This window comes from Mastigoproctus giganteus, chromosome 1 (assembly GCF_048544385.1).
Source record: "Mastigoproctus giganteus isolate SK-2022 chromosome 1, ASM4854438v1, whole genome shotgun sequence".
NCBI lineage: Eukaryota > Metazoa > Arthropoda > Arachnida > Uropygi > Thelyphonidae > Mastigoproctus > Mastigoproctus giganteus.
The window spans coordinates 128,897,928-128,907,775 of record NC_143575.1 but is presented as its reverse complement, the minus strand read 5'-3'; the positions used below and the strand labels follow the sequence as shown (position 1 = coordinate 128,907,775).

Below are 9,848 nucleotides of genomic sequence, written 5' to 3'. Positions count from 1 at the left end.
TGCTTGCATTTCACTATGTACTGTCTATGTACATAGTCATATTATGAAGGTACATACATAGACAAAATTTTAGACAAGTTTTCTTATATATTTCATACTTTGGAATGGAACCTTTTATTACTATGGGAGCCATAACTCAGTATTCACGTTTTTGGTATTCGTGGCATTTCTCAGGAACGTTATGATATCAAAATTATTTTTTCTATCCAGTTCCTTTGTAACATTAGCATTAGCATTAGTAGAGGCATATGATGCAAGAAAGCAAGCTTGTTCAGCATTAGCCAAAAAAAAAAAAAAAAAAAAAACAACACACCACTCCCATTTCACCCCTCCTCCGTTCGCTCGAAATACCTGTCCAGTTGAGCCTTAAATTTGTTTAGGCTATCAACTTCAACAACAAGTGATGGAAGTCGGTTCCACCAACCAACCAGCCGCTGACCAAAGGCAAATTTCCGCACTTCTATCCGTCCTTCCTCAATTTGAATTTATGCCCTCTGAGCTGATTATTCTGAGCAAGATGAAGAATCCCATTGGCATTGAGCATGCTCAAACCATTCAAAGCTTTATACACCTCTATCAGATCACCTCGCCGGTGCCTAGTCTCCAGACTGTAATTTGCAAAACTTAAGCCTTTCTTCGTAAGAGCAACCCTTTGTTCCATTCACTAATCTTGTTGCCCTTCTCGTTACCCGTTCCAGCAGCTCTACATCCTTCTTGAAATGAGGCCTCCAGACCTGTATACAGTACTCATGATGTGGCCTAACCATTGCCTTATACAAGGGAATAATCACCTCCTTATCCCTGCTAGAAAAATTCCTGTATATCATTGACAAGACACCATGAGCTACTCTTGCAGCTCGTCTGCACTGCTCAGAGAACTTCATATCTGCCTGCACAATTACCCCCAGGTCCTTTTCATTCTCCACCACTGTCAGTTTTTTGCGCCATAAAAATCAAATCAATCAATCAATCAACCACTGTCAGTGTAGTACCGCAGTGTTGATACGTTGCTCTGGGGTTACTGTTTCCCATATGTAGTACTTTACATTTGTCAATGTTAAACTTCATTTGCCACCTCTCAGCCCATCTGTTCAACCTTTCCAGATCCTGTTGCAGCAGCACAGCGTCAGTGGTGTCCTTAACAACCCTGCCAACCTTTGTATCATCTGCAAACTTGGACATTAAACTTGATATCCCATCATCAATATCATTCATAAACACCGAAAACAACACGGACCCAACACTGAACCCTGAGGAACTCCACTAATAACATTAGTCCACGTTGAGCAGTGTCCATTGATTACCACTCTCTGTCTTCTGCCACTCAACCATCCCCTTATCCATAGCAGCAATTTGCCACCAATGCCACACTGCTCCAATTTGTGCAGCAGTCTTCCATGTGCAACAGTATCAAAAGCCTTTCTAAGATCCAAATATATAATATCAAAGTTATTCCCTGCATCCAGTTCTTTTGTGACTACATCATAGTATCCAATCAAATTGGTCAGGCAAGACCTGCCCTTAACAAAACCATGCTGCGTCTGAGCTATAACTGAATTCTTGTCTAGATGATCCTGGAGTGCTTCTTTAACCAGTGCCTCCATTAATTTACCTGGAACAGAAGTTAAACTAACAGGTCTATAATTACTTGTGTCAGCCTTTGATCCTCCTTTGTGAATTGGGGTTACATTTGCACATCTCCAGTCTATGGGTACCTCCCCTGAGTCCAAATAAGCTCTCATAATTATGGCTAGGGGTTTGCTTACTTCCTTTGCTGCCTCCTTTAATATAACTGGATAGATTCCATCCACCCCAGGTGCCTTTTTTATGTTTATCCTCAACAATCTCTCCTCCACTTTCCTCTCAGTTATTACAATATCATCCAGCTCATTGCCAATGTTTACTTTACCTACATCATTCTCCTTCCTGAATAACTCCTCATGCGTGAATGTAGATGCAAAATACTCATTTAGATTGTTACCACCTGAGCAGGATCCTCAACTGTTGAACCATCAATATCCAGTGGACCAATCTGATTCATCCCTTTCCTTCTTGAGTTTAAATAGATAAAGAACTCTTTTCTGTTTTTCTTTGCATCCTTTGCCAAGGATTTTTCGTAGTCTGCTTTTGCCTGCCTAATCTCCTTTGTGACTTGGTTACAAACCGACATATCTATCATAGGCTTCCATGTCACCCATTAATTTGTATGTATCCCATGCATTTTTCTTCTCTGCCACATGTCTCATTAGTTCATCTGACAACCATTTAGGCCTAAACCTTGAACAATATTTCTTAGTTGGTATGTAAAGCCTGGTAGCCTCCAAGATTAGTTCCTTGAATGCTTCCCATTTTGAGTTTGCTGTTGGTAACATCATCAGTTGGTCCCACTGTATAGAATTTAAATACTGTCTCAGACCATCATAGTCGCCTTTACGAAAACAAAAACCCTTCCCTTTACCTCTGATGGTAGTTACCTCCTTGAGTAAATCCCACTTCAACACACTGTGATCACTGCCACCTAGTGGTTCATTTATCTGCAGATTCTTAATGCATGAAGAATCACTACTGATAATCAGATCAAGAGTATTGTTCCCTCTTGTTGCCTCACGAACATGCTGATGTAGAAAACAATCATCCAATAAATCCACAAAAGCCTTGCTAGTGTGTGAGTGACCAACCCACAAATTCCAGTCAATATCTGGGAAATTAAAATCCCCCATTATAAGACTCTTTGATTTACTGGCCCACTCTATTTCCCTGTACAATATCTTATTATAATCATTAGAGTCATTAGGGCTATAGCACACTCCTACTCTCAATTTTGATTTCCCTATGCTTATGTCACACCAAACTGACTCGACACTGCCCTGTCCATTGATGTCGACTGGCTTCACTTCCTTGGATTTTATGTTTCTTAACTAATAGCATAACCCCTCCTCCCCTCCTGTCCTGTCTTGTCTATCCTTTCTATACACATTATATTCCCCAAATTCCAGTTCCGCATTCCTTATATCTGTGTGACACCACATCTATCCCAACAATATCTGCCTTTGATGTTTTGAGCAATACCTCAAATTCATCAAATTTATTTACCAAACTCCTAGCATTGGTGTACACGCAGGTATACATGCACCTGTTTCTATTCTTGGCTACCCTAACACAACCCATGTGTTTACTTGTACCGCAATGACTCCCAGCAGTCTCTGAAATATCCTGCATCTTGTTTTTCAGGCTTCTGCTCATTTCAATAGAAGCAGTGCAAGAATCACTTCCACCTCTGCCAGTGGCTACTGTTAATCTGTTAGTCCTTGTATCCCCTCCAACTAGCAGTTTTCCGACCCACCTAACTCTGCCTCGACAGCATCAGCAAAAATTCTTGCACCCTTTCTATTTAAGTGTATCCCATCCCTGTAGAAGCAATCTCTCCTGTTAACAAGTACAGTCCAGGCTGAAAAAAATTCTACCCCTTGAGCCTTGCACAATCCCTCCAGGGCCGAATTGATCGACAAGGCTCTCATCATATACTCCCTCCTATCGTGTCTGGGCAGAATTGCAGACACTTTCAAATTCAACCCTAATTCACGGCTTTTTTTCAACAGTGACCTGTACTTGCTAAGTAATTCCGCCTGTCTCCTACTCTTAATATCATTAGTGCCAACGTGTACAACTATATCACCTTTTGTGCCCTTAAAAGATGATATCCGCTCTACAACGTCATCAACCTTTGCCCCTGGCAGACATACCCTATTCCACCTATCCTTTTTGCAAAGCATGTTCCCCGCTTCCCTGACAATAGAGTCACCAACAACTACTAGTTCCTGTGGGACCAGCGCATTCTGCCTACGGGGCTGCCTCTGTCTTGCCCGATGACCAAGTGCAAGCTCTGGCGTTGATGTGGGCGGCTGAGAGCTTGATGGGCCCCTCAATTTATTTCCTTCGAGGGCATCCACCCTGTCCTTCAAGCTCTCATAAAGGTCAAATTTGTCAGACAAGACTTTTCCTTAACAAACCCATGCTGTGTCTGAATTATTGCTGCAGTCTTGTCTAGATGATCCTGCAATGCATCTTTAACCAGTGACTCCATCACTTCACCCGGAACAGAAGTTAAACTAACTGGTCTGTAATTACTCGTGTCACCCTTAAGTTATAATTATCACTTTCACATTTTAAATAATCCTGTTTAAAGCATTGATTTCTCATAAGTATTTTCATCTTGCACATCAGTTTGCTGTTGTTCTGGGGGGGGGGGGAGGTTTAATGGCACAGAAGCAGCTATGGCTATAATGCGCCTATCCATTTATTATACAGGGTGTCTCAAAAATATTGGTACAAACGTTTAGGGGAGGTAGGTAACATCTAAAGGAATGTGAATCGCATAGGAACCCATAACCGGAAACGTCACGGGAAAGTAATAGCAGAGGCACAAGAAGCAGAAATGACACAAGACTGTAATTAGCGGCAAACATTTATTTGACATAATATTAACAATGGAGTATGAGATGGATGCATTTCATGATGTTACAACAGATGCTCGAAGGTTCCACCATGAGACGCGATATATGCGTGACACTGATGCAGCATGGATTGGCGGACATGGTCGAACACACCTGGAGTTTCTTTGACAGTAGCAGCAGCGCAGAAGAAGAGTCTCGCCACGAGATCCATTTCCGTCTCCACAGGCGACTCATATACGATAGATTTGAGGGCCCCCACAGAAAGAAATCAAGGCTCGATAAATCCGGTAAACATGGGGGCCAGGCAACGGGCCCACCACGGCCAATCCAGCGATGCCAAAACGTCTGTTCAAATGGTCACGAACAGACCTTCCATAATGGGCAGGCACCCCGTCATGTTGAAACCAAATGTTGCATCTCGCATTTGCTGGAACATCGTCAAGTAACCCTGGTAGAACTTGTTCAAGAAAGATCCGATATTTAGCGGAGTTCATGCAGGATGGTAACAGGTATGGGCCGACTAAGCAATCACCGACCATACCTGCCCACACATTTATTGCGAAGCGATGTTGTGCTGCATGGAGGCGCACATCTTGTGGGTTGTCGTGAGACCACACATCAGCATTGTGCTGATTGAATAAGCCTCATTCGTGAACAAAATAGGCTGGAAAATTCAAGTCTTGAACACTTTCTTGGAGAAACCACTACGCAAAAGCCACACGTGCAGGATGATCTTGGGGGAGCAGTAACTGAACCCTTTGGAGATGAAAGGGGTGTAAGGAATAGTGGTGCCAGACACTCTGTACACTGCAACGAGACACTCCTAAGGCAGAGGCAATGGCATGTGTGCTGGTAGTAGGATTATTCTGGACGGCATTCAACACACTTCCATGGCAGGAGTTCACATAGAATGTGGTCTGCCCACACTACTCCTGTTACCTCTAAATGACCCATAATTGCACAAATTTTGATGCACATGCACAAACAAACGGTGGTCCGGTACATGTCTGTCTGGGAAGCGTTCTCCATAAATTCATCGAGCGGCTCATCCATTGCCCTCTGCTAATCCGTACACTAGGTGCATGTCTGCCAGCTCACAGTTCGTATATCGATGCATGCTCTTCATGTGGCGACTACTGCTTGAATGAGTAAACCAGAAATTTTCCCTCTCGCGAACTGATGAACAGCACCGTTTCCGGTTATGGGTTCCTATGCAATTCACATTCCTTTAGATGTTGCCTATCTCTCCAAAACGTTTGTACCAATATTTTTGAGACACCCTATATTTTTGAGCAAGCCCAATACTGATAGGATTCTTTATCTTGCTGAGACTATGCACATGAGGGGCCAAAATTCAAATTGAAGGTGGTTGCAGAATGGATGTGAGGAAATTTGAATCAGGCAGCAAGTTTTATGATTTATTTAAAAATAAACCTTCCATGTGTTGTTGTGGAAGCTGATAGCTTAAATAAATTCAGGAAGAACTAGACAAACTATTTAGAGGGAACAGATAAGTGAAATGAGAAGTGTTTTTTTTTTTACTGATGCTGTATAAGCTTGCTTTCTTATAATCATTTTGAGAATTACTTCACACGTTACCCAACTCATAAATTTTGAGTAAGTAGCACTTTCCAAAGGAAGATATATGGCTTTTGATTCTCAGTTAAGTTCCACCACCTAGACAGCAGATTGAGTACTTATTAGTGGGTAAGCACCATAATGGAGTAGCTGACAACCCAGTTGTGACTTGAATCAACTTATGAGGTATTATTATTATTATTATTAGCTATATGGTGCAAGGAAACCTGAGGCTTTTGCTGCACTAGCCAAAAAAAAAATTCCTGAGTTACAATAAGAGACAGAGAGACAAAAGTAGAAGGGAATCATCAAGAAAGAGAATGATGATATCCAGCTCAGGACCCTGGGTGTACCAAACCCATACACACCAGATGTAGGCCCCTGGGGTTGATCCACTCGATGTTGGTGGTTCAATTGTTGATGATCCTGCTTATTCAGCTGAAAAGTTGAATGAGTATTTTGCATCTACATTAACACATGAGGAATTTTGTAACGAAGGGGATGACAGAAGTTTACTAAACTCTAACAGGGAGCTAAATCATTTTGTAATAACAGAGAGCAAAGTGGAGGGGAAATTGTTGAAGTAAACATTAAAAAGGCAACTGTGGCAGATGGAATCTATCCAGTTATACTGAAGGAGGCAGCAAGGGAAGTAAGCAAACCCTTAGCCATAACTGTGAGAGCATCCTTAGATTCAGGGGAGGTCCCCATGGACTGAGATGTGCAAATGTATCCCCAATTCACAAAGGGAGTTCAAAGGGTGATGCAAATAATTATACACAGTAAGTTTAACTTCTGTTCTGGGGAAAATAATGGAGTCACTGGTTAAAGAAGTGATGCAGGATCACCTAGACAAGACTGCAGTAATAGTTCGGACAGAATGTGGATGCAGTAATAGTTCAAACACAGCAACTGGATGCAAAAAAATAATTTTGATAAATTTATACTTGGATTTCAGGAACACTTTTGATACTGTTGCACGTACCAACATTCAGGGAGGTGGAGAATGAAAAGGACCTGGGGGGTAATTGTGCAGTCAGATATGAAGTTCTCTGAGCAGTGCAGATCGGTTGCTAGAGCAGGTCATGAAGTTTTGTCAAAGATATATAGGAATTTTGGTAGCAGAGACGAGGAGGTGATTATACCTTTGTATAAGGCAATGGTCAGGCTACACCTTGAGTACTGCATACAAGTGTGAAGGCCTCATTTTAGGAAGGATGTAGAGTTGCTAGAACGAGTAGAGAAGGACAACACAATTGGTGAGACGAACAAAGGGGTTCTCTTACAAGGAGAGGCTTAAATTCTGTCAGTTGCAGCATCTGGAGACTAGGCACTGCGAGGTGATCTGACTGAGTTGTACAAGGCCTTCAATAGTTTGAGCAGGCTCAATACTGATGGGATAATTCTACTTGCTGAGATTAAGAATCTGGGGAGGCGTAGATTCAAATTGTGGAAAGACAGTTGTAGAATAGATGTGTGGAAGTTTGCCTTTAGCCAGTGGGTAGTTGATTGCTGGAACATACTTCCATCCGTTTTTGTGGAAGTTAAACACTGTATTCAACTTACACATGCTAATGCTAAAAACTAATGATAATGCTAAAAAGCTTGCTTTCTTGCATTACATTCATCTATTAATGCTAATGGAAAAGGTGCCTTAAAAACACACTAACTGAAAAACAATCTGAATCAAAGTAAATGCACAAAGTTTACATAAGACTTTTTAAAGCATATATATCATTTACATATTTACAAAAAAAAAATTATATTAATTTGTTATATATTCAAAATCCACATTTCATTCTGAAATAGTTAATACTGTACTCCTTTTTGGATTTTAAAATTTGGCAACCTTAAAGTGGCACTTTACCCCTGTCACTTCCGTGTTAACCAGAAAACTCATTCTGAATAATGTAAATAACAGAAATGCAACTCAAATTATATCATTTCATATATATAATTTTATATATATATATATATATATATATAAAATTACACTTTACGTGTGTAATTTCAAAACACAAAAAAATTTTGACTACGTACCTGCGAAAGTTTACAGTAGCATGAGAAACACTTCTAGGATTCCATCTAAAAAGTACTATACAAAATATAAGCACTAACAGTAGGATTAATCATACTATTTATTACTAGACAGAATGACGTGAGGTAAAAGCTAATTTAAAAACCAAATGCGATTCCAAATCGTAAACCAATGTTCAACAGTCTTCTTAAATTATTCCTGGATGACTTCCGACCTCTAATCTTCCCTTCCATGTTTTTTTTTTTTTTTTTTTAATATCAATTATCTTCCATAATTACGGGCATGTTCCGCTGGCCTTCTAACGAACGACAATTGTGGAGAAATTCCACGGAAAAAAAAAAAGTTTATTTTTAAAAACTAAATTATTTATTACAAATACGCCCCAGTGAATCTTAAGTGTTCCTTCAGTGTGGTTTTAATGTACGATCTGTATCCAAAGCCAAATTTAGCAAGATGCAACAAGTGCAAAAATTTACCAAGGTGCAGAGCCCAAATCCGACAAGCTACTCAGAATCAACAGATAAGTTCACAGATTTGCCAAGAACTTTCTTCCAACTTTCTGGAACAAATGGCACTGGTTATAATCACCTGGTGTAAAATACCCAGTTTCGAATGCCGCTAAATACCGAGGAACTTTTGTGGGCTTTTTGCCACTCCGAAACTCAGTTAGTTACGCTGAATTCTAATGGGATCCTTCCACTTGTTCAGATTACGAACCTAAGGAGGCATAAATTCAAATTAAGAAAAGACAGATGTAGAATAGATGTGCGGAAATTTGCCTATAGCCAGCGGGTGGTTAATTGCTGGAACAAACTTCCATCTGTCGTTGTGGAAGTTGATAGGTTGAATAAATTTAAGGAGGAACTGGACAGGCATTTGGAGGGAATGGTGTGATTTTTTTTATTATTATTTTTTTTTTCTTTGGCTGATGCTGCATAAGCTCATACACTTGTTTTCTTGCATCACATGCCACTACTACTACTACTACTACTATTATTAGTCGGTCTCAGGTATGGACAGCAAAGATTTCCCAGCCGGAAACTCGGATTTTCCGTCGAGAAAAACGAGCAAATCGACCAGAAACTCTGGTTTTCCGTCCAGAAAAACAAACAAATCTACAGGACGATGCGTGCAATTTACAGACATCTTAGATATGAGGGGAGATAGTGCAAGGCTCAAGGGGCAAAATTTTTTTCAGTCTGATCTGTGCTCGTTGACTGAAGAGACTGCTTCTACAAGAATGGGATACACTTAAATAGAAAGGGTGCAAGAATGTTTGCTGATGCTATCGAGGCAGTGTTAGGTAGCTCGGAAAACTGCCAGCTTGGGGAATACTCAGACTAAAAGGTTAACAGAGGCCACAGAGAGAGTCAAAAGTGATTCATGCACTGTTTCTACTAGAATCAGCAGCAGCCTGGAAATCAAGGCAATGGAGATTTCCAGGATTGCTGGGAGTCACAGTGGAACAAATAAATACATGGGCTGTGATGGGTTAAGTAAGAGAATAAACAGATGCATGTATACTTGCATGTACACCAACTAGGAGTACAGTTAATAAATTTGATGAGCTTGAAGTGCTATTCAAGACGTCAAAGGCAGATTATTGTTGGGATTTAGAAGACGTGCTGTCACACAGATATAATCAGTGCAGAATTGGAATTTGAGGGGTACAATGTGTACAGCAAGGATACACAGGAAGAAAGGGAGGAGGGATTATGCTGTTAGTCAAGAAACACATAAAATCTAAGGAAGTGCATCCAATTTCCCATGTACTACAC

At 40.6% G+C, this 9,848-nt stretch overlaps 1 protein-coding gene across 1 annotated transcript in view; it reads right to left on the bottom strand.

The window, feature by feature from the left end:
* LOC150091134 (golgin-45) overlaps positions 1 to 8,337 on the bottom strand; it is a 136,163-nt gene extending 127,826 nt beyond the window's left edge. The window contains exon 1 of the mRNA XM_090382181.1: positions 8,073 to 8,337. The gene's annotated coding sequence lies outside the window, so the exon portion shown is untranslated. The remainder of the gene's footprint in view (positions 1 to 8,072) is intronic.
* Positions 8,338 to 9,848: the final 1,511 nt, after the last annotated feature.